Genomic DNA, 23,979 nt, shown 5'->3' with positions numbered 1-23,979 from the left:
TGTGAGTGTGTGTAGTTAAAAAAATAATTTTATCTGACTGTTTATCAACATTGATGTCAAGATCTTTTGTAGAATTAACGTACCAAGGCGCAGCGTATAGTATAGTATAGTTCCACATGTTTAATAAATTAAAACAAAACAATACAGAACGTGAAGTCAAATGCAGTGCTCTCTGGCAACTACACACAAACAAACAAGATGCAACAAATACCAAGTGGGAAAAGGCTGCCTAAATATAATCCCCAATCAGAGACAACGATAAACAGCTGCCTCTGATTGGGAATACTACCAGGCCAACATAGATATATAATAACCTAGATAACCCACCCTAGTCACACCCTGACCTAACCAGCATAGAGAATAAAAGGCTCTCTATGGGCTGTGGAGCTGAGTGGTGATCTGAGAGCAGAAGACCAAGAGAGACATTGATACAACAACACACATCTAGGAGCTTTAACTCCACCAAGTAAGGGACGTGATTCTTCCTGTGTTCCCCTTTACACTACTCTTTCTCTCTCTCTCTCTGGGCCGTTTTGCCATGCCACTGAAAGCCACTATTGTCGGCAGTGGATAATCTGCCTTTGCAATCTGTACCATTGGCCAACGTATAATCGCTGGATAATAAAGTGGACGAACTAAAAGCACGTACAGTATATCCTACAAACGAGACATTAAAAACTGTAATATCTTATGTTTCACAGAGTCGTGGTTGAACGACGACATAAATAACATACAGCTGGCGGGTTATACACTGTACTGGCAGGATAGAACAGCAGCCTCTGGTAAGACAAAGGTGGTGGTCTATGTATATTTGTAAACAACAGCTGGTGCACGACATCTTAGTTAGACTCTTGGTTTTGCTCACCTGAGGTAGAGTATATCATGATGAGCTGTCGATCACACTATCTAATTAGAAAATGTTAATGTATATTCTTCATAGCTGTCTATTTACCACCTCAAATCGATGCTGGCACCAAGACCACACTCAATAACCTGTATACGGCCATAAGAAAACAGGAAACGCTCATCCAGAGGCGGCACTCCTAGTGGCTGGGGACGTTAATGCAGGGAAACTTAAATCCATTTTACTTCATTTCTACCAGCATTTTAAATGTGCAACCACAGGGGGAAAAAAACTCTAGACCACCTTTACTCCACACAGAGTTGCATACAAAGCTCTCCCTCGCCCTCCAATTGGCAAATCTGACAATAATTATATCCTGATTCCTGCTTACAAGCACAAATTAAAGCAGGAAGCACCAGTGACTCGGTCAATAAAAAAGTGGTCAGATGAATCAGACGCTTAGCTAGAGGACTGTTTTGATACCAAAGACTGGAATATGTTCCCGGGATTCTTCCGACGGCATTGAGGAGTACACCACATCAGTCACTGGCTTTATCAATAAGTGCATCGAGGACGTTGTCCTCACAGTGACTGGACGAACATACTAGAGGTCGACCGATTATGAATTTTCAATACCGGTACTGATTATTGGAGGACCAAAAAAAGCAGATACCGATTAATCGGACAATTTTTAATTATTTTTTTTATTCGATTTTTATTATTTACTTATTTTAATAAAAAAATATATATACACTGCTCAAAAAAATAAAGGAAACACTTAAACAACACAATGTAACTCCAAGTCAATCACACTTCTGTGAAATCAAACTGTCCACTTAGGAAGCAACACTGATAGACAATAAATGTAATATGCTGTTGTGCAAATGGAATAGACAACAGGTGGAAATTATAGGCATTTAGCAAGACACCCCCAATAAAGGAGTGGTTCTGCAGGTGGTGACCACAGACCACTTCTCAGTTCCTATGCTTCCTGGCTGATATTTTGGTCACTTTTGAATGCTGGCGGTGGTACTCTAGTGGTAGCATGAGACGGAGTCTACAACCTACACAAGTGGCTCAGGTAGTGCAACTCATCCAGGATGGCACATCAATGTGAGCTGTGGCAAGAAGGTTTGCTGTGTCTGTCAGTGTCCAGAGCATGGAGGCGCTACCAGGAGACAGGCCAGTACATCAGGAGACGTAGAGGAGGCCGTAGGAGGGCAACAACCCAGCAGCAGGACCGCTACCTCCGCCTTTGTGCAAGTAGGAGCAGGAGGAGACTGCCAGAGCCCTGCAAAATGACCTTCAGCAGGCCACAAATGTGCATGTGTCTGCTCAAACGGTGAGAAACAGACTCCATGAGGGTGGTATGACGTCCACAGGTGGGGGTGTGCTTACAGCCCAACACCGTGTAGGACATTTGCCATTTGGCAGAGAACACCAAGATTCGCAAATTCGCCACTGGCGCCCTGTGCTCTTCAGAGATGAAAGCAGGTTCACACTGAGCACATGTGACAGACGTGACAGAGTCTGGAGACGCCGTGGAGAACGTTCTGCTGCCTGCAACATCCTCCAGCATGACCGGTTTGGTGGTGGGTCAGTCATGGTGTGGGGTGGCATTTCTTTGGGGGGCCGCACAGCCCTCCATGTGCTCTCCAGAGGTAGCCTGACTGCCATTAGGTACCGAGATGAGATCCTCAGACCCCTTGTGAGACCATATGCTGGTGCGGTTGGCCCTGGGTTCCTCCTAATGCAAGACAATGCTAGACCTCATGTGGCTGGAGTGTGTCAGCGGTTCCTGTAAGAGGAAGGGATTGATGCTATGGACTGGCCCGCCCGTTCCCCAGACCTGAATCCAATTTAGCACATCTGGGACATCATGTCTCGCTCCATCCACCAACAGACTGTCCAGGTCCATAGACTGTCAGCGGATGCTTTAGTCCAGGTCTGGGAGGAGATCCCTCAGGAGACCATCCGCCACCTCATCAGGAGCATGCCCAGGCGTTGTAGGGAGGTCATACAGGCACGTGGAGGCCACACACACTACTGATCCTCATTTTGACTTATTTTAAGGACATTACATCAAAGACTGATCAGCCTGTAGTGTGGTTTTCCACTTTAATTTAACTCCAAATCCAGACCTCCATGGGTTGATAAATGTCATTGATAATATTTGTGTGATTTTGTTGTCAGCACATTCAACTATGTAAAGAAAAAAGTATTTAATAAGAATATTTCATTCATTCAGATCTAGGATGTGTTATTTTAGTGTTTTAGTTATTTTAGTGTTTGAGAAGTGTATATATTTGTAGTAATGGCAATTACAACAATACTGAATGAACAATTAAAACTTTTATTTTAACTTAATCAATTAAGTCTCAAATAAATAATGAAACATGTTCAATTCGGTTTAAATAATGCAAAAACAAAGTGTTGGAGAAGAAAAAGTGCAATATGTGCCATGTAAAAAAAGCTAACGTTTAAGTTCCTTGCTCAGAACATGAGAACATAAGAAAGCTGGTGGTTTCTTTTAACATCAGTATTCAATATTCCCAGGTAAGACGTTTAGGTTATAGTTATTATAGGACTATTTTTTTCTCTATACCATTTGAATTTCATATACCCTTGACTATTGGATGTTCTAATAGGTACTTTAGTATTGCCAGCCTAATCTCGGGAGTTGATAGGTTTGAAGCCATGAACAGCGCAATGCTTGAAGCATTTGTCGTGGAAGATTCAGAATTTGTTGGTAACATATGTAAGATGTTTTATATTCATCAAATGTGTGTAAATTACTTCTCATCAAGAATGTTATTTTTGTATAATACTGTGGCAGGGTTGCAGTATCTGTTCTATGTCAAGACTAAGTTGCATGGGCCGCAGAGAGGGGAGAGGTCAAAGTATCATCATGTGTAAACATATATTTTGCTCCACTGTGTGTGTGCCAGTTCACTCCCTAGTTTTCCCATCGGAGATGGCAGTGTCTGGAATCATTCTCCTCTCCGTGAGCTTGTCCAGGATTGGTTGTATTTAGAATTGGTTGTATCTAAATGACAATTTGATATATGCCTGTTGATATGGAGGATTGGTTTATGGTTCTGGGGTTTGAGTAAGGAGACAAAGCTGAACGATTTATTATGTCTATGCTGTCTGACTATGTGTGTTCTTTGCTATTAAAGGATCTCGGTTGCAATGCAGAAGGGGCTCTCAGTAAATTCATTGAGAGACACTGAATTTATCTGAGAGTCACAGGATTGTGATAGAGCTCATATAATTAAAGATGGACTTTTATAACTAACTCTGACTTGTGCGTGTGGTTTGCTCCCATGATTTGGTAAATAGAGGAAATTTCCACGACACATTGCGAAGAGCTGCTTTCAAACACAGTAAAGTGCTGTTTGAATGAATGCTTACGAGCCTGCTGCTGCCTACCACCGCTCAGTCAGACCGCTCTATCAAATCATAGACTTAGTTATAATATAATAACACACAGAAATACGAGCCTTAGATCATTAATATGGTCAAATCCGGAAACTATCATTTTGAAAACAAAACGTTTATTCTTTCAGTGAAATACGGAACCGTATTTTCTCTAACGGGTGGCATCCATAAATATTGCTGTTACATTGCACAACCTTCAATGTTATGTCATAATTCTGTACAATTCGGGCAAATTAATTATGGTATTTGTTAGGAAGAAATGGTCTTCATTGTTTGCAGGCAATATTAACTAAATATGCAGGTTTAAAAATATATACTTGTGTATTGATTTTAAAGAAAGGCATTGATGTTTATGGTTAGGTACACATTGGTGCAATGACAGTGCTTTTTTCGCGAATGCGCTTGTTAAATCACTCGTTTGGTGAAGTAGGCTGTGATTCAATGATAAATTAACAAGCACCGCATCGATTAAATGCAACGCAGGACAAGCTAGATTAACTAGTAATATCATCAACCATGTGTAGTTAACTAGTGATTATGTTAAGATTGATTGTTTTTTATAAGATACGTTTAATGGTAGCTAGCATCTTACCTTGGCTCCTTGCTGCACTCGCATAACAGGTAGTCAGCCTGCCACACAGTCTCCTCGTGGAGAGCAATGTAAACGGCCATGATCGGTGTCCAAAAATGCAGATTACCGATTTGTTATGAAAACTTGAAATCGGCCTGAATTAATCATCCATTCCGATTAATCGGTCAACCTTTAGTACATACCCCAACCAGAAGCCATGGATTACAGGCAACATTCAAACTGAGCTACAGGGTAGAGCTGCTGCTTTCAAGGTGCGGGACTCTAACCCGGAAGCTTAAAGGAAATCATGCTATGCCCTCCAACAAAACATCAAGCAGGCAAAGCGTCAATACGGGACTAAGATCAAATCATACTAAACTGTCTCCGACGCTTGTAGGATGTGGCAGGGCTTGCTATGGCAGACTACAAAGGGAAGCACAGCCGAGAGCTACCCAGTGACACAAGCCTACCAGACGAGCTAAATAACTTCTATGCTTGCTTCGAGGCAAGTAACACAAACATGCATGAGAGCATCAGCTGTTCCGGACGACTGTGATCACGCTCTCCGCAGCCGACGTGAGTAAGACCTTTAAACAGGTCAACATTCACAAGGCCGCATGGCCAGACGGATTACCAGGATGTGTGCTCCGAGCATGCGCTGACCAACTGGCAAGTGTCTTCACTGACATTTTCAACCTCTCCCTGTCTGAGTCTGTAATACCAACATGTTTCAAGCAGACCACCATAGTCCCTGTACCCAAGAACACTAAGGTAACCTGCCTAAATGACTACCGACCCATAGCACTCACATCTGTAACCATGAAGTGCTTTGAAAGGCTGGTCATGGCCCAACATTATTCCAGAAACCCTAGACCCACTCCAACGTACCATACCACCCCAACAGATCCACAACCTCTATTGCACTCCACACTGCCCTTTCACACCTGGACAAAAGGAACACCTATGTGAGAATGCTATTCATTGACTACAGTTCAGCGTTCAACACCATAGTGCCTTCAAAGCTCATCACTAAGCTAAGGACCCTGGGACTAAACACCTCCGTCTGGAACTGGATCCTGGACTTCCTGATGGTCCGCCCCCCAGGTGGTAAGGGTAGGTAACAACACATCCGCCACGTTGATCCTCAACATCAGCTCAGTCCCCTCCTGTACTCCCTGTTCACTCATGACTGCACGGTCAGGCACGACTCTAACGTCATCAATAAGTTTGCCGATAACAGTGGTAGGCCTGATCACCGACAATGATGAGACAGCCTATAGGGAGGAGGTCAGAGACCTGACCGTGTGGTGCAAGGACAACAACCTTTCCCTCAACGTGATCAAGACAAAGGAGATGATTGTGGACTACAGAAAAAGGAGGACTGAGCACGGCCCCATTCTCATCGACGGGCTGTAGTGGAGCAGATTGAGAGCTTCAAGTTCCTTGGCGTCCACATCACCAACAAATTAACATGGTCCAAGCACACCAAGACAGTCATGAAGAGGGCACGACAAAACCTATTCCCCCTCAGGAGACTGAAAAGATTTGGCATGGGTCCACAGATCCTCAAAAATGTCTACAGCTGCACCAATCGAGAGCATCCTGACCGCTTGCATTACTGCCTGGTGTGGCAACTGCTCAGCTTCCGATGGCAAGGCAATACAGAGGGTGGTGCGTACGGCCCAGTACATCACTGGGGCCAAACTTCCTGCCATCCAGAGCCTCTATACCAGGCGGTGTTAGAGGAAGGCCCTAAAAATTATCAAAGACTCCAGCCACCCTAGTCATAGACTGTCCTCTCACATACAGCACGGCAAACGGTACAGGTGCGCCAATTATAGGTCCAAGAGGCTTCTAAACAGCTTCTACCCCCAAGCCTTAAGACTCCTGAACAGGTAATCAAATGGCTACCCAGACTATTTGCATTGCAGTGTGTCACTTTTGCAATGCCTTCCGAGTGGCACAGTGTTAGGTGCGTCCCTACAGACTCGGGTTCGATTCAGGGCTGTATCACAGCCCATAGGGCAGCGCACAAACAGCCCAGCGTCGTCTGGGTTAGGGGAGGGTTTGGCCGGGGGAGGCTTTACAAGTAGGCCATCGTTATAAATAAGAATTTGTTCTTAACTGACTTACCTAGTTAAATGAAGGTTAAATAAAAAATACCTGAGGGAGTAAGGGGAGGCTCAGTCTAGGAAATCGTACAGTCGACTATGGGAAACGGGGTCCAATCCATGTTAACCTATGAATTGAAAATCAAAGTGAAATAGAATGTGAGCTCTTAAGATAAGGTTTTAGAAATACAGTATGCTTGACACCATGACAACTGATTCATGTACCCCCCCTCCCCCCTCACCTCCTTCTGGTGCCCCCTCTTACTCCTCCACTGGCCCTGCCTCCTACTCCAACCAGCCACCGGCTGCACACCTGCTTCCAGGTCCACCACAGCTACTCTGAGGTAGCCGACTCTTCTTTCCCCGTCATGGCTCCTCCACGACCCTCTCCTTCATGTTCCCCACCCTTGTATGTTTTCCATTCCTTATCCCATAATACATACTGCATGCCAGCCTGCCTCATTGCCTTGGCGACGTAAAGGACTTGTAAAGACTGTAAAATAATGTTGGCCTAGTGGAATGGATGTACAGAATAAATGTAAGTTGTAAAAGCCAATTATTGTTATTATATGCCTTTTTCTTATATTATGTAAAGCCAGATCCATTTTGATGACAATATCCCCAAGACGAATGTTGTAAATAATATTGAATGAGACAAGGTATTCCCCTAACCTTGTTCTTTGATTAGAGTTATCATGTTATTAATATTATTACTTGTTTATGTCTTTCCTTATCATATGTAAGACTAAATGGTATTTGGAATTTGTTTTGGTGCAGATGTGAGTGTAATACACTTCAGTCTGATCAAGGAACATTCTATAGAATCATTTTAAAATACCATCTGTCATTAAAACAGCTGTAACCTGTTCACAGTAAAAGGTATTTCAAAGTTTCTCTATCTTCATTTGAAAGTTGTGTAAATGGCAGTTGTTTGGGGAAAAAAATGTGATCTTTGTATAAGATACACATTTTCACAGGTGTTAATTCTTGACTGACTATAATTTAATTTATGGGGTGCTATTGTATGTCGTATCATTTGAAAGGGCTGTTTCAACTTTCTAAATATGTATCATGTTTTCATTTTTGGTTTTACACCAGCAAATTATACAATCAAATCCTCCGTCAGTCTTTACAGGAACGCGAGGAGGGATGTATTTAGTGCTAACTAAGGAATAAGCTCAGATACAGCACTGTAGATAATGTCATAATCAAGTTCATAAACAAGTTTGTCACAGAACGTATAGACTATCATATCCATGGAGCCTTGCAACCCGAACCATATTTACGTCATAGGAACACCATGACTCAGTCATGTCATTGCAGAAGAAGAATGATTGCATCTTTTCATAATTATCTTATCTCATTAAAAAAGGATCAAAATGAGTGAAGACTGTTGCAGTCCCAAGTTCAATCATTTGTTTTTGGTTTAGAGATACTTTAGGGGAAATTGTTGATTTTATAGTTCCAGACTCCCTACTGTTTGTGTGCATGACGTGTATTTAGTGGAGAGTATGCAGGGTGAAGATATTCCGTTTCACAAATATATGCGAGTGCTGTAGCCTACAGTTCTGACTGACCTCTTCCCTCCAGCGACATGTCAAAGCCAAAGGATTGGTTGTGCAATAGTAGTGACGCTATGTTTTTTATTTTTTTTAATTTAAGTGCATGTCATGGAGGACATTTTCATTCTGTGGTCGGAGGATTCTCCTCTTAGGCTCTGTGCCAGGGACGGCAGGGAGGAGTCCCTGTGTGGCCACTGGGGAAATTAAACTCCTCCGTCTTTCTCATTCTGGGGATCAAACAGTTCCTTTTATTGGGAGGATACACTTCTCTTCTCTATTACGCCACAGTGATTTAGGGAAGAAAAGAAGAGGAAAATCAAAGGGGAAGCATCATGCCTAAAGAGTACATTGTAAAGCCAGTGCATTCCTGTCTGCTATAGGGATAAGTCGTTATTTCAATGTCAAACTTAAAACGCTCTGATAGTTCTAACGTATACATATTTGTTCAATAAGATATGGATCAGTGATTTTCTACATCAATGTTTTTGAGGTAGATTTCGCCCATGATGACCTTAGTTTTGTTCTTACTTTTTTTGTATTTTTTTGAATCATGAATCAATTTAAATCATGTATAACATAATACAATACCTATAATATATTTTACTTTGTCAGGTCACATGCAGGAAACATGCACATGCAGGCCCAAAAACATTGCATATTACAATAAGCGAGTGATGCATTTTCTATATATTAGTAAATATATTCTAGAGATGCTCTAAATCATTCAAATCATTCACGGCACCAGAGTCAATGGATCTAGGAGTACATAACTGGAGGGGGTTAGGAGTGAGGGATAGTATGTGTCTAATGTGATAAGGAAACCTGTTAAGTTATTACCTAATCAAAGGAAACACTGAATAATCAATGCATATCAGTGGTATTGAAATATAAATTCTTTCCCCATTGGGACAAGTGCCAAGGATATTAGTCATTCATCATTTTGATATTCCGAAGAAGACATCAAATTGGATCTAATGAACAGAACCATAATTTATTTTCTTACGTTCCACTGTTTCGACCAGCAAGATAAAGTTCTGAATCGGTTTGAGGTGTAAAGTACTTAAGTAAAAATAAAAGTAAAGTACTATTTAATTCGTTTTTTTTGGGGGGGGGGGTATCTGTACTATTTATATTTTGTGACAACTTTTACTCCACAATATTCCTAAAGAAAATTATGTCTGAATGTTGGAGTGTGCCCCTGGCTATCCGTAAATAAACATTTAAAAAAGAAACTCGTGCTGTGTGGTTTGCTTAAAATAAGGATTTTGAAATTATTTATACTTAAGAATATTTCAAATAAAATACTGTTAGAGTTTTACTCAAGTAGTATTTTACTAGGTGACTTTCACTTTTAATTGAGTCATTTTCTATTAAGTTTAAGTATTAAGTCTTTTACTTTTACTCAAGTATGTCAATTGGGTACCTTTTCCACCACTGTTTATATCGTTCCTTTTCTGTAACTTTTTAAACCTCTGAAATCATTTATTTTTATTTTACCTCCACATTTAATTACTTCACCAATGGATAGAGCAGCTTGCTATGGAGCGGGCAAGATATCTACATGCATTGGACAGACAGGTGTAGTGTAGTGCTCTCAAGTGTAGGGCTCTTGAGTGGTGCAGGGGTTTAAGGCACTGCATCTCAGTGCTAGAGGTGTCACTACAGACCCTGGTTCAATCCCAGGCTGTACACAACCAGCTGTGATTGGGAGTCCCAGAGGGTGGTGAACAATTGGCTCAGTGTCATCCAGGTTAGGGTTTCGTAAATTTAAAAAAATGTGTTCTTAACTGACTTGCCTAGTAAAATATTTCTTTATAGAACCTAAATTGGCGGGGGATTTATTTTCCTTTAGTTTGTCTGATATGAGGCAAATCTAGCACCCAGTCAGTAACCACTCCCATGGATGCATTTCAGAACCCATTATAAAACCCCACCCGTTTCATTTTGGTTGTCAGTGGCTCATTTGTTAGTTCCCTTTTTATGTTGAGTGACGATTTTGGGTTTCTTATTGGGAAATGTAACCCTCGATTTAAAAAGAATTGGACGTCATGATGTGGCACCAGAAACCTAGAATTGTGAATACAAATGATATGGTTGAAGTGTTTCCATTATCCAGTTAGGCAAATTGAGCATTAATACATTTGCCACAGCCTGCATGCCCTGCTCACTTATTTGTTTCATGTCTCAGGTAGCCTGCGAAAGCCAGCATGCATGCACCAAAAAAATAAGTTGATTCAATGTACACATTTTAAGTCAAGCAGCTGCAATAGGATTGTGAGTTTGCCCAACATTTGGGCATATAAGTAGCTGAACCAACATACATTCTCAAATGTAATTGTATTTTCCCTCAGCTTTTAATTTTAGGTGGAGTGAACATGCAATTCAACTTGAGAATTTATTTTGCCTTATTTGCATATGCCCCAATGAAAATTTAAACGGTATGGGGTGGTTTTTCAGACAGAGTTTAATATAAATAAGGACCAGGCTAATTCTACTTAAATTCATCTAGATTTCTGAGACGATGCTTAACTTCAGATTAATTAGTTCTAGATTAGGGAGTCCCAGACTAAGATAAATAAGGACTAACCAGTTAATCTTTGTGAAGCCTAATTAGTTTAACGTGGTGTACTTGGTGTTGACCTGGGGATGCTTAAAATAACAGGGATGGGACACTAATACAGTGCGTTCGGAAAGTATTCAGACCCTTTGACTTGTTCCACATTTTTGTTACGTTACAGCCTTATTCTAAAATTGATGAGAGAAAAAAATCCCCTCACACAATACCTCATGTTGATTAGGCAAAAACAGGGTTTTAGACATTTTTGGATAAAAAAAGTAAAATAAAAAAAAATCACATTACAGAATTATTCAGACTTTTTCCTTTTACTCAGTACTTTGTTGAAGCACTTTTGTCAGCGATTACAACTTCAAGTCGTCTTGGGTATGATGCTGCAAGCTTGGAACACATGTATTTGGGGAGTTTTTTCCATTCTTCTCTGCAGATCCTCTCAAGCTCTGTCAGGTTGGATGGGGAGCATTGCTGCACAGCTATTTTTAGGTCTCTCTAGAAATGTTCGAACGGGTTCAAGTCCAGGCTCTAGCTTGGCCACTCAAGGATATTCAGAGTCTTGTCCCGAAGCCACTCCTACATTGTCTTGGCAGTGTGCTTAGGATCGTTGTCCTGTTGAAAGGTGAACCTTCACCCCAGTCTGAGGTCCTGAGTGCTCTAGAGCAGGATTTCATCAAGGATCTCTCTGTACCTTGCTCCGTTCATCTTTCCCTCAACCCTGACCAGTCCCTATAACTGAAAAACATCCCCACAGCATAATGCTGCCACCACCAAGCATCACCATAGGGATGGTGCCAGGGTTCCTCCAGATGTGACGCTTGGCATTCAGGACAAATAGTTCAACCTTGGTTTCATCAGACCAGAGAATCTTGTTACTCATGCTCTGAGAGTCTTTAGGTGTCTTTTGGCAAACTCCGAGCGTGCCTTTTACTGATGAGTGGCTACCGTCTGGCCACTCTACTATAAAGGCCTGATTGGTGGAGTGCTGCAGAGACGGTTGTCCTTCTGGAAGGTTCCATCTCCATAGAGGAACTCTGGAACTTTGTCAGCGTGACAATCGGGTTCTTGGTCACCTCCTTAACCAAGGCTCTTCTTCCCTGATTTCTCAGTTTGGCCGCAACGGCCAGCTCTAGGAAGAGTCTTGGTGGTTGCAAACGTCTTCCATTTATGAATGATGGAGGCCACTGTGTTCTTGGGGACCTTCAATGCTGCATAAATGTTCTGGTACCTTTCTCCAGATCTGTGCCTCAACACAATCCTGTCTTGGAGCTCTACGGACAATTGTTTCAGCCTCATGCCTTGTTTTTTGCTCTGACATGCACTGGGACCTTATATGGACAGCTGTGTGCCTTACCAAATCATGTCCAATCAATTTAATTTACCACTGGTGGAATCCAATCAAGTTGTATAAACATTTCAAGGATGATAAATAGAAACAGGATACACCCGAGCCCTTATAGCAAAGGGTCTGAATACTTATGTAAATAAGTTTTCTGTTTTTGATTTTCAATAAATTTGCAAATTCAGTGAGTGTCATTGAAACAAATAAAATAGTGAAACATTTCTAGATAAAATACTAAATATATTCACGTCACCAAATAATTTACCAAAACACACAGTTTTGCTATGCTTTACAGTAGCCTCAACAACACATTGACTTCAATACAAAACCTTGAAGGCTCGTGGTTCTTACCCCCTTTCATAGGCTTACACAGTAATTATGAAAATTTCCGGAGGACATCCTCTAACCTATCAGAGCTCTTGCACCATGAACTGACATGTTGTCCACCCAATCAAAGGATCAGAAAATGAATCTAGTACTGAAATCGTACGCTACAGCTAGCTAGCACTGCAGTGCATAGAATGTGGTGAGTAGTTGACTCAAAGACTAGGAAAGACAATAATTGAACAGTTTAAGAAATTAATTTCTTCAAAAATGGAGAAGCAAGAGAGAGAACGAGCTATATTTTGTTGTGTATTTTTTTCACTTTCACTTACTTAATTAACTAGCAACACCTGGGCTCAAACAGAGGGATGCTATGTTAGCTTGCTGTCTATGGCTATCCAAGACTGGAACTATTATTAATTTATTGCCACCGGGGCCCACCAGGGTAACTGCTAAACTGCTTGCTGCTGACTGTACTGTATGATTGTAGGGGGTTTATTAATGTGTTTGTTCTAGTAGCTATGTTAACTATGATGTTAATATGGTTACAACGATGTAGGCTGTGTATAGTGGTTAGCAGTTATGATATGAAGTTTTGGCTTGGAAAGGTTTGTTCGTCTGATCACAGAAAGCTGATGTGTTGTGCACTGAAGTCCACAAGCGAAGGAAAAAGGTTAGAGGCGAGCACGTAGATGAGAGAAGGAATGCAACGATCAACGGGATCATATATTTTTTATGTGGCTGCTATGAAAGTATATTGTGTCTGCGTGTGATCAGGGGTGTACTCTGTCCGCCGATTCTGTTAAAACGTTTCTTAAACGGAAGCAAACGGACAGAAACAGGGATAAACATACCTGAATTTGTCCAATAGAAACTCTCGTTTGCAACTGTTGGACTAATGATTACACCCTAGATCAGCTAGATGCAGGCAAGAGTTTGCAAGGCGATATTTAATGTGTCAATGTCTGTCACCTTGATTACTCAAATTTCTCTCCACCTGTGTGCACCTACGTTGTAAACTTTAATTCATAGGCTAGGATGTAGCAACCTCATGATGGGTATAGGGAACACATTTGTATCATGAAGTAGCCTAAACGTATCGAAGTTACATTGAGCTGTGTGAATGGAGAATGACTGACAGTCATCCAATTTGCTGTAGTAGAAATAAGGCCATGCTCAGAGAGCTCCGCAATTGCGTCACACCCTCCATACGGAGCCTCCCGACTGCACATTGCCGATCAAGCATATATCGCTTTAACGCAGTGGTCTGAAACTCCTGGTTTACAGGCCACATCAAGCCTGCAAGTCTTATATGCTGGCTTGCAAAGTGATGTTATTCCTATTGGAATCCAGCCAGAGTGAGGCTATCTAACAATTGAAACTTTTAATCACCCTTAACCTGCATTGAGAATGACTGCCAGGGTAGTGAAGATTTGACTGAGACTGCTTAAAATGATTTAACCTTTATTTAACTGTGAGTGAGTGAGTCCATGTGTGCTAAGGTGTGGCGAATCAGAGCAGGTGATCAGTCGAGTTCAAGTGTTCGGAAGTCTGATGGCTTGTAGATAGAAACTATCTCTGAGCCTGTTGGTATCAGACCTTATGCTCTGATACTGTCTACCCAACGGTAAGGAGTGAACAATAAGTAAGTGGCTGGGTTGTGTGTGTCCTTGATGATACTACTGGCCTTCATCAGGCACCGTTTGAAGTAGACATCCAGGATGGGTGGAAACACGGTCCCAGTGATGTACTGGGCCGTCTTCACCACCCGCTGGAGGGCCTTGTGATTGTGGACGGAGCATTTCCCATACCCGGCCATGATGCAAACGATCAGGACGCTCTCGATGGTGCAGCGGTAGTATTTGGAGAGGACTCGGTTTGGCCTACATAATTTCTTCAGCTGCCTTAGGAATCAGAGACGCTGTTGCACCCTCTTGACAAGAGTGGTGGCGTTGTTGGTCCATGTCATGTCTTCTGTGATGTGGATGCCAAGGAACTTAAAACTGCCGACTCTACTGCAGTCCCGTTCGTGGCATGTTCCCTCCTCTGCTTCCTGAAGTCAACAATCAACTCCTTTGTTTTACTGATATTGAGGGAGAGGTTGATGTCCAGTGTAGAATCCAATAATTGACTTACGCACAGTTCAGATGCCAAACTTGTGGCAAGTTGAACTTTGGTTTGATTGGTTTGATACAACTGCTCTCAACACCAAAGACTTTGTTTTACCTTTATTTAACTAGGCAAGTCAGTTTTAAGAACAAATTCTTATTTACAATGATGGCCTAGGAACAGTGGGTTAACTGGACAAATCTTTACATTGTCAGCTCGGGGATTCAATCTAGCAACCTTTCAGTTACTGGCCCAATGCTCTAATCACTGGGCTACTTGCAGCCCCAACTTCCTTGTTGGTTTTGGGTCAAATTTCTAAAAAGGCAAAGAAAGACGATTCACACACCTGAGCAGCACGGAAGTTAATGTTTGAAACGGTGAATATGATCGGTTGAAGGTGTCTCGGTTAACATAACGTTTCTTCAGATTTCTTAAAGGGTAAGTTCACCCATTTTTTGTACCCTTATTTTCACTCTCTGTTCTTGTAGTTGATCTCCCAAACTGTTTTTATTCACATTTTGTTTCATTACAGAGATAATTGGTTGTCACATTTTGCTGAGTGTTGGGGAATAATCAGAATTAGGTGGTAACATAGGTAGGATGTTTTATATTCATCATATGTTTGTAAATTACTTCTCATCAGAATGTTATTTTTGTATAATACTGTGGCGGGGTTGCAGTTATCTGTTCTGTCAAGACTAAGTTGCATAGGCCGCAGAGAGGGGAGAGGTCAAGGTGTCATCATGTGTAAACATATATTTTGCTCCACTGTGTCTGTGTGCCAGTCACTCCCTACTTTTCCCATCGGGGAGAGGAGGATGGCAGTGTCTGGAATCATTCTATGCTCCCCGTGAGCTTGTCCAGGATTGGTTGTATTTAGAATTGGTTGTATCTAAATGACAATTTGATATATGCCTGTTGATATGGAGGATTGGGTTTATGGTTCTGGGTTTGAGTAAGGAGACAAAGCTGAACGATTTATTATGTCTATGCTGTCTGACTATGTGTGTTCTTTGCTATTAAAGGACCTCAGTTGCAATGTAGGGGGCTCTCAGAGAATTCATTGATAGACACTGAATTGATCTGAGAGTCACAGGGTTGTGATAGAGCTCATATAATTAAAGATGGACTTTGATAACTAACTCTGACTTGTGTGTGGTTTGTGCTCATGATTTGGTAAATAGAGGAAATTTCCACAACATGAGTCATCACTTGCCATTGACTATAATGCAATATGAAAATATTTCTAAAGCATATTAGAAAACACTCCACACCAACTCATGTTAAATCAGAATCCCATTCTGAATGGTCTCTGCACTACATTTTTGAAAATAAATTCCACTGTGCCAACAAAAATTAACAACTTTTTACTGCATATGTGACAGGTTAAAGGAAATATTCATAGCCTGTTATACATTAAAAAGTATTAGTAAGTTCATAGTATGTGAGGATCTTAAAACACCTAAGGTTAAAAAGATCATGCATTCAGTATTAGTTGATAGAGATTGATAACATTCATATAATTGTGTTAAAGTTAAAATCCGTCAAGCGTACAAAGGGTACGAATTGTGTGAGTAATGTGTAAACATTATATTGATTACTTTATTTTGTGGTGCCTAAAAGTGTTAATCTGTGATCTACGAAATGCTCTTAATCTATGAGCCGGAGATCGATTGCTCTGGTCTCCACCCATATTCCTGGGGAAATCGCGGTCTTTTCTCATTGAACTAAAAGTTGAATTGAGAAAACAACATCGTATCACTATCGTGATTATTTCTCCCCTGTTTTCAGGTATGTTATTGATGATAAAAAAAAAGAGTAATTTAAATGTCATAACTCGCTAACATGTCAAGAGTGTTTAAGGTGTGTCTTTAGTAACATCTTGAGGAAGTTAGAGTTAAGTTTGCAGAGAGTAATATGAGCCCTGCTCGGTTGTAGTGAAGAATAGCATCATACTGAGAGTAGCTGCCATTTTATGTTGATTGTGAATGAACATGTGCGTTGTTAATAAGATATTTTGCTGTGTTGTTTGTATAATGGTTTTTCTGTTTTGTAATGTGTTACTTTTGTAAAATGATTGCACTAAAAGTTGAATTGAGAAAACAACACCGTATCACTCTCGTGATTATTTCTCCCCTGTTTTCAGGGGCGTAACACAGACATCATCTAGAATGTGATTCTGATAAAACATGATTTAGTATGGAGTGTTTTGAAGCGTTTTCTTACATGCTTTAGACAAATTTAGACAAAGGAGCTGATCGTGGACTACAGGAAAAGGAGGAACGAACACGTCCCCATTCACATCTACGGGGCTGTAGCTGGTCGAGAGTTTCAAGTGTCCACATCACCAACAAACTATCATGGTCCAAACACACCAAGATAGTCGTGAAGGACAACACATTTTCCCCCTCTGGAGACTGAAAAGATTTGCCATGGGTCCTCCGATTCTGAAAAAGTTGTACAGTTGCACCATCGAGAGCATCCTGACCGGTTGCATCACCACCTGGTATGGCAACTGCTCGGCATCTGACCATAAGGCACTACAGAAGGTAGTGCGTACAGCCCAGTACATCACTGGGGCTAAACTTCCTGCCATCCAGGACCTATATACTAGGCATTGTCAGCGGAATGCCCAAAAAATGTCAAAGACTCCAGTCACCAAAGTCATAGACTGTTCTCTCTGCTACCACACAGCAAACGGTACCGGAGCACCAAGTCTATCTATGCATAGTCACTTTACCCCTACCTAGATGTGCAAATTACCTAGACTAACCTGTCGGTAGAGGCGCATTGACTCGGTACCGGTACACCCTGTATATAGCCTATTATTGTTATTTTATTCTGTTACTTTTTATTTAATTTTTTACTTTATTTAATTTTGTAAATATTTTCTGAACTCTATTTCTTCAACTGCATTGTTGGTTAAGGGCTTGTATGTCAGCATTTCACGGTAAGGTTGTATTCGGTGCATGTGACAAATACAATTTGATTAGATTTTTAATAATGCATTGGAGTCGATGGCAGGTTATGACTCAGCAAAATGTGTTTACTGTCTCTACAATGAAACAAAATATATACATAAAAAACAGTTTTGTGGATCAACTACAAGATATGAGATATGATATTACTGAGCAACATAGACGTTCTATTTTCTCCCGAGAAAGCAAAACTATTTGTAAGTATGTTGTAGTGCCCACCGATTATGACCGTTTCAACCTGTGTTGAGAAGTCATGTTTTTACCGTCAGTTGCTGGTTTCAAATGGCACCAAAACTGTGCTACAGAACAGACCCCATGTCTGTTCTATCACATCCACCTGCAAATCCGAGGCCATGATTGTGCTTCTGTTGTGGGTGTGGTAGAGACGCAATATTTATTTGCATGCAATTAACAAATATTAATATGCATTACCATTTATCCCAACATTGGATCAAGGGGCCAGGGTTCCAGTTGGAAAGTATGCCATCCCTTGTACCCAGAGGAGACTGGTGGTACTGCAGCTTAACTGATGCCGAGCCAAGAATGACAATTTCAATAGACGCCCACATAGAGACGTCAATTTTCACAATTCCTAAAAAGACACTTTCATTATCACCTTTTGTGGGAAAAATATCCATAGAAGTTTTACATGAATAGCCTTAATGGCATTTTTTTTAATCACTCACAGCAAAAGTTATGTTTTATATACAGGCTGTTACATGGACACGTTTGTGTCACATGCACACACACAGGAAAAACAAGGAAAATCACTCACGGGCTCTCAATCGGACAGTGTTGCCAACTTAGCGACTGTCGCTATATTTAGCAGTATTCAGACCCCTCTAGCGACACATTTTCAAAAAGGCGACTAGTGACAAATCTAGCAAATTTTTCTGTTGTTATTGGAGACTGACGTGCTTGTATCCCTGTCCCAAAGCACTCACAGGCGGCCCAGTCCTCGCGCAGCTGCAGATGGGAGGATGTTCACCCCTCCAGTCCAGACTGCAAATGAATCGCATGCGGGAAGCCACCATTGAATGATCCTGCCCTGGCTCACATAAAATATATTTTTTTTTACCTGAATTAGGTTGTTGACTAGTTACCATAATTTTCTCACATTGCCATTGACAGTTTTTTCTATTGTCTCTTTTTGGTCCAATTAGATTGTTGATGTAGATTGTATAAAATAAAATAAATCATGTTATGGTTAAAAATGTTCATGTTTTACTTTGACTTGTTGTAGGCTTCCAAGTGGACCATAAGGTTAAAAACAAATTAAGAAAACTAAACTAAAAAAATGTAAATGTTTTTTTAAATAAGTAACTCCGCCAGAGTGTCTCTTTTGGGTCACTTTTACCGGTACCAAGCCCAGATAAAGGAGGAGGGTTGGAATTATGACATAAAAAAAACAAGAATCGACAGGAGAAAGTTCATTTGTAGTTCTAAACATATTTAGTTTTTTTTACTCACTTTTTGTCTCTCCCACAACATTATTCCTCTCTCCAACAGCGTCCATCACAATTACATGCACATTGTCAATTATGCAAATTAGGCGATGACGTCATTTAGCGACTTTTAGGACAGCCAATAGATACTTTCCTTAATGAGGAGTTGGCAACACTGCATCCGGGACCTGATCATTCAAGGTGCTGGATTCCTTAAATTGGAAGATGACACAAAGACTGACTGATGTGAATGGATCCAAATAATATCATTACATCAACAGTTAAAGTAAGTTGGTGATCGATTTATAGCAATGATTTTGTGTAATAAATAACTAGCTAGCTACTTCTTCTTGAAAATAAAGTTGATTTTAGGGATCTTGTCAGTTTGCTATAGCTAACTTGGTTAGCCCACATTCAATGTCATTGAGGATGTTAGCAAATAGCCTCCTTCAAATTTGCATTAGCTAAGTATCATTAGCTTTCACAATCACTTAGCTGAATAGGTAAACACCATTAATATCTTGCTATCTAGCTAGTTCGTTAAAATAAACTACAATTGTTTGTAGTCACGTTGGTCATTGAGTCTACATTGCCTGACAGCATAGTTATTTGAGACATCAGAGGAAGACTTGGTCATAAAATATGTGGGGGGAGACTGTTTTTTTCTTCAAATGGATATAGAATAGGCTGTGAATGTGCATATGTCATTATTTTGTATTGGGACACACTGTACTTCAACTGGAAACAATTTCACCGTCTGTTTTATTTGTCACCAGGGATGTTGGCCTTTCTTTGTGAAATGTTTAGTATAGAGAGAAACAGCTATGCAACTAATAAGAAAAAGGATGTCTTCCTTATTAAATACAACTATTAAATAAATAGTAATGAATAAGAAAATATCCCGTGGATGGATTGGGAACTCACCCAGAAACCTCAACTCTGTGCCGATCACTTTGAAAATGAGTGTTTTCGCTGTGATGACATGGGAAGAGTCAGCCTGAACCAGACTGCTGTGCCCACCATTTTCTCTTTCCCAGCTCATCTACAAAGGTCCCAGGGGAAAACAAAAGAGTAAGGTACCGTAAGTACAGAGGTAAGTGCCAATGTTTATTATGCTGCACATGATCACTTACTGTGCTGAGGTTGAGGATCTTGATGAGGTAGAAGTAGTTGATAATGATGATGCAGACATTGATCACAGCGATGTCACTGTGATGCTGGAAATGCATGATGATACTACTTTTGTGTCAGATGTAGGCCTACATCACAGTGATGTAGCTGTGACGGTGGATGTATGAGAGTAAAGTGTGGTGTCAAGACTATCGATCTACACCGTGATGGAATTACTCAGATCACTCAAGCGTAATTTGAGGTCAGTGTGAGACAAACTGGAAACATGTCGAAGGAAGTTACAATTGTGGAAGGAAAAAACTGATATCCACTTTGTTACATTCGATTTGTTGACTGGGCGCCAATGATGGCATCCTGCGATCCATTGATCTCTTTACTGCATCTATGCGCTTAACTAACCTTTCTTTGTCTACTAACAACCCACGTGTGGCCTGTACCTTGACATAGTGAGTGGACTTCAAACCAAGATAGGTGATTTAATTTATCATTTCTTCATTTCTCAGACTACCACCTGTGTGTGTGCCCTTTCCCTCTCCCTTCTGCAGAAATACTTACTGCATGGATCCAGGTGTGACTGTCGCAGCTGCAACATAACTATACAACACCAGAGACTTTGCCTAACTGACTACATTGGAGATGCAGGCCACTGATGTCACCTTTTGTACTTTACTCTCTACATTTGGGTATGTGTTGTCTGACTAGAATACCATACTAACAGTCTGGCCCTACTCTATTTTATCTTTAGTTCTCCATTGATTGAATATCTTTTTCAATTAATTAAGTTTTTAGCACTAAATACATACAGTAAATTAAATGTTCAGTGTTCTATAAAAGCAGCATGTAAAGTGTTGGTCCCATTTTTCATGAGCTAAAATAAAAGATCCCAGAGATTTTCCATATGCACAAAAAGCTTTTTTCTCTCAAATGTTGTTGCACAAATTTGCTTACATCTCTGTTAGTGAGCATTTCTCCTTTGCCCAGATAATCTATCCACCTGACAGGTGTGGCATATCAAGAAGCAGATTAAATATCATGATCATTACACAGGTGCACCTTGTGCTGGACAATTAAAGGCTGCTCTAAAATGTGCAGTTTTGTCACACAACACAATGCCACAGATGTCTCAAGGTATGAGGGAGCGTGCAATTGGACTGCTGACTGCAGGAATGTCCACCAGACCTGTTGCCAGGGAATTTAATGTTCATGTCCCTACCATAAGCTGCCTCCAACGTTGTTTTAGAGAACCGGCATCACAACCGCAGACCACGTGTATGGTGTCCTGTGGGAAGAGTGCCCAAATGGTGGCGTTGTGGTTATGGTATGGGCAGGCATAAGCTACGGACAACGAACACAATTGCATTTTATCTATGACAATGTGAATGCACAAAGATACCGTGACGAGATCATGAGGTCCATTGTCGTGCTATTCATCCACCGCCATCACCTCATGTTTCAGCATGACATATCTGTCCCCATTTTCTGGAAGCTGAAAATGTCCCAGTTCTTCCATGGCCTGCATACTCACTAGACATGTCACCCATTGAGCATGTTTGGGATGCTCTGGATCGACATGTACGACAGAGTGTTCCAGTTCCCACCAATATCCAGCAACTTTGCACAGCCATTGAAGAGGAGTGGGACAACATTCCAATCAACAGTCTGTTCAACTCCATGAGAAGGAGATGCGTCGGACTGCATGAGGTAAAAATGGTGGTCACCAGATAATGACTGGTTTTCTCATCCACTCCCCTACTTTTTTTAATGGTACCTTTGATCAACAGATGCTTATGTGTATTCCCAGTCATGTGAAATCCATAGATTAGAGCCTAATTTATTTATTTTCATTGACGGATTTCTGTAACTCAGTAAAATCTTAGAAATTGTTACATGTTGTGCTTATATTTTTGTTCAGTATAAATAGTGTCCCTGTGTGTCTGCTTCTACTGTCACTGAGGTCGCTGCACTGCTGGTGAGAAATGGGTCAACATAGCTGACCTGTGGAATTTCACACCTCTCTTTGAGGCTGCAGCCAAGGGCAAATAGCCAAGAGATCCGCTGATGCTCAAGGTTAGTCTTCCTCCCTGTGCCATTCATATTGGCTCTTCAAAAATAATTGCGTTTGATTGAAGACTACTAGGACGCTTTTTTTATAGTCAGTACCGTGCAATATGTATAACAATAACTTTTTACGCAAGACGCTTCTTATACATTTTAATGACACATCTGTCTGTGTGTATCCCCACCTAGAATAACTGTGATGGAAACATGTCTTTGGACATGGTGCAGGAGGGAGACATGGGCATCCACGACCTGTTGGAAGGAGATGCTTCCCTTCTGGAGCACGGGGCTGACGACAACTCAGGTGGAAGGAGGCCTCATCTCCCTGCACAACGCAGCCTCATACAGGGTGAGTCACTACAAAGAATACATCAGGCCTTTGAAAACATTTCACATGCTGTACGGTTTAACATAAGGTTTTGATATGGACATTAACAATACATACAAAACATACGCTGTTTAACATTGTGGCCTATGCAACAGGTTGGATGTCATCAGGCTTTAGAGGACATTGTGTGCGTTGTTTAGTTTATTAAACCTTACAGAAAAACATACATCACATAAAATAACATCCCCCACCCTGTGTTGAAAGAGACCTAATGGAAAGTCTACATATGTATTCACGTAAATGTCATCAGTCTTTGTGCAAGTCATAAGGATATTAAATCATGTCTCTCTTGCTCCTCTCCTCTCTGTCAGTCCTTTCCTCTCTCCTGTCACTTCTCTCCTATCTCTCCTCTACAGCACATGCATATTGTGGCCCTCCTGATCAAGTTCAATGAGCCTTCAACCCTCTCCACAAGGCAGCTCAGAAGGTAAACATATTGAATGTATGCATGTGTTATCTCTCTAGTTGCACAAGTGTTTGACTTACAAGGACGTAGTCTGGTCACAATAATTCCTATCCAATATATTTTGACACTCATGGCTATGGAAAACCCTTATCACCCATTAACTCTCCCACTGACTATATTTTCCTCCTTACTCAGGCTGGTGATATCTGTGCCCTGTTGATGGACATTATGCCCCCAGGTACAGAGAAGAGGGATTACCAGCTCAGCTCATCAAACTTTTCAATCTCTGGAGGGGACAACAAACATTGCTCAATCTGTTATTGTAGAAAGTTTTATGTTTTAGTTTGTTCCATTTATCTTCACAGAGATAACATGAAAAATACCCACTGGGCAAACACTGGTTGAATCAACATTGTTTCCATGCCATTTCAATATATTATCGTTTGAAGGTAAAGCCATTTGAAGGTTATAAAAAAAATATAAAAAAATATCAACATGCTTTTTTGGCAGAAATGTCTTCTCGAACATGTGAACTTTCATGTGCCTTAATAACAAACTTGTATGCCGTCTGTAAATATGAATATAATTGTTAAATTATGAGCCATGTTGGTTAAGCCACAGAAAAGGCTAGGAACCTTCCTACTATCCATGATTGGCTAAGATAATGAGTGGGCTGGACATGCTGAGAGAGGATAGGATT

The 23,979-nt window shown here is 40.9% G+C and overlaps 1 long non-coding RNA gene across 1 annotated transcript; it reads left to right on the top strand.

The window, feature by feature from the left end:
- The first annotated feature begins 19,904 nt into the window (after window positions 1–19,904).
- On the top strand, window positions 19,905–23,777 carry LOC149979212 (uncharacterized). Its single transcript, XR_016485114.1, has 5 exons — window positions 19,905–20,389; window positions 20,973–22,494; window positions 22,675–22,834; window positions 23,185–23,300; window positions 23,475–23,777. It is a non-coding gene; the product is annotated as an uncharacterized LOC149979212 (long non-coding RNA).
- Window positions 23,778–23,979: the final 202 nt, after the last annotated feature.

This window comes from Oncorhynchus mykiss, chromosome 12, assembly GCF_057628025.1.
Source record: "Oncorhynchus mykiss isolate SJ-2025 chromosome 12, ASM5762802v1, whole genome shotgun sequence".
NCBI classification, from domain to species: Eukaryota; Metazoa; Chordata; class Actinopteri; order Salmoniformes; family Salmonidae; genus Oncorhynchus; species Oncorhynchus mykiss.
Note: the sequence above shows the minus strand (reverse complement) of the source record. Positions and strands in the feature narration are given on the sequence as shown.